The 2,367-nt window shown below is 38.7% G+C and overlaps 1 pseudogene; it reads left to right on the plus strand.

Moving 5' to 3' along the window:
- Positions 1-337: 337 nt before the first annotated feature.
- Positions 338-1,750, plus strand: LOC143862408 (putative purine permease 4 pseudogene; annotated as a pseudogene).
- Positions 1,751-2,367: the final 617 nt, after the last annotated feature.

Raw genomic sequence — 2,367 nt, forward strand, 5'->3', positions numbered from 1 at the left:
AAAGTAATATCAAAAGTATTCCTAACCATTGGATCAATGCACATTTTGACATGTGCAGATTCGAATATTCTCTTAATTTTAATTTTTAATGGTGTGGCCCACCCAAGTGGGCTCATGCGATTTAAGATAGTTTATACACAGAAGATTAGTGTACATTGGTTAGCCAATATCATGAGCCGAGAAATTGGAAAAGGCAAAAAAATAGTGTAAAGGTCTGTCCATTTTTAAAGCTTTTTTAAGCATTAACTTCATGTGAATCCTCCTAATTCAGAGAAAGACTGATTAAAATCCCCTTAAAAACCAACTTCCTTCTAACAAAGTATAGAGAGAAATAAAACAGAAACAAAGAATAGAGACTCTTTACTCTCCTTCCTCTCCTTCAAAAAAACCATCAATGGAGGTGTTCCTATCACCCTCTCAAGACTCTATTTCTCACCCCCATATCAACCCTGAAGAGAAACAAGCAGATTCCAGGATAGCTATCAACAAAACAAACGGGGGTTATTGGATCCTTCTCATAATCAACTACGCGTCTTTATTCATAGGCTCCATCTCTTCAAGCTTGCTCTCAAGGTTCTACTTCATCCATGGTGGCTCGAGTCGATGGCTATCTACGTGGGTCCAGTCCTCTGGTTTTCCTCTCCTCCTAATCCCAATCTATTTTTCTCGTTTTCTCCTAAAAACCCCACACCAAACACCCTTCTCTCGTTTTTCCAAGAAGCTTTTTTTTGCATCCATTTCCCTAGGCTTATTAATGGGGGTAAATAATTTCCTCTTCTCGTGGGGAATTTCGTATCTATCCGTTTCCACCGCCTCTCTTTTACTCTCTTGCCAACTCGCTTTCAATCTCATTCTCTCAGTCATTCTCGTAAAACAAAAACTCCACTTCAAAAACGTGAATTGTGTTATTCTATTAACACTTAGCTCTGTTTTATTAGCCTTTGGTTCGAGCCATGATCGGCCCTTGGGGGTCACAAAAACCCAATTCTTCTTAGGGTTTTTATCAATTTTAGGAGCTGCGGCTCTATTCGCACTCACCCTTCCTATAATGGAAATGATTTATAAAAAGGTTTCAACCTATGGAATGGTGATGGAAATGCAAGTGGTGATGGAGATCACTGCAACGATATTTTCAACGGTTGGGATGATAGCCGATGGGGCCTTTAAGGAGATGAAGAAAGAGAGCGAACGTTTTGATTTGGGGGTGGGGCAGTACTGGTTAACGGTGGGATTTAACGTCGTTACTTGGCAAATGTGTTTTATGGGGACTTCGGGGATTGTTTTCCTTACCACGTCACTAACGGGAGGGATTTGCATGACGGCGTTACTGCCCATGAACGTAGTGGGTGGAGTTTGGGCATTTGGAGATCATTTTGGAGGCGACAAAGGAGTTTCTACTGTTTTGTGTTTGTGGGGTTTTTTATCTTATTTGTATGGAATGTATCTTAAGAAGAAAAATGTAGAAAAGAGGAAAGAGAAGGAGATGGAGATGTTAGGGAGAGGGAGTGGGATTGATGAGGGTAACACTGTTACTGTTTAGTCTCTTTCTGGCTCCTTCTGGGTAGTAAGTGGGTGAGTGGGCTTAAAAGTAAGGAATTTTCTAGGGTTTGATAGGTCAGTCAGTTCATCAAAAAAGGAGTAACACCCACTACTTTTAGGCTGTTTAAGAATGAAGTTTTAGTGGGTAATTTTTTTTAATTATAGTTTAATGTCATGTTGTTTCCAACAATACAATATCATATTTCAGCCATTAGTCTTGGTTTATATGGAGTGAAAAGCACACTACTACCTATAAGAAATTAAAAGTTAGTATCATGTAAGGGAAAACAGTTTCTGAGCTAGAGCTCAAATAGCTTATCTCGAGCGTCAAAAATTCATGTGGGGCCACATTGTTGGGGGTGATTCAAAGCATTCATTTGAAAGACTCTTATATAGATAACGTGTGTATAAAAAATCAGCTCCATAGGATCATCCTAACCCATCCAAAAGTGGAGGTTAGGGAAATGGACAGATACTTTTTCCCCACAAGTCTGCCCATTTTTCCCTCCACAAGTGAAGGGTTAGGATGATCCTAACCACCTGATTTTTTGTGGACATCCTATCTATATAAGGGCCTTTCAAATGAATGCTTTGGATCACCCCAACAATGTGGGCCCACACTGTTTCTGAGCTCGAGCTCACAAACATAAACAGTTTTCTCATCATGTAATTTGAATTTAGAATTTTTTTAGTATTTTTTTTTTCATTTTTTACTGAAAATTATGTTAATGATGGTGTAATATGAAGAATATAGCTCAATGATCATAGAACATTTTTCTAAGAACGCGGGGATGAAAAAAAAAGGTTGTCTGATTAGTGAAATATATA

The sequence above is a fragment of the Tasmannia lanceolata genome, unplaced genomic scaffold (assembly GCF_043159265.1).
Source record: "Tasmannia lanceolata isolate RefF3 unplaced genomic scaffold, GAP_Taslan_0.1 ptg000037l, whole genome shotgun sequence".
NCBI lineage: Eukaryota > Viridiplantae > Streptophyta > Magnoliopsida > Canellales > Winteraceae > Tasmannia > Tasmannia lanceolata.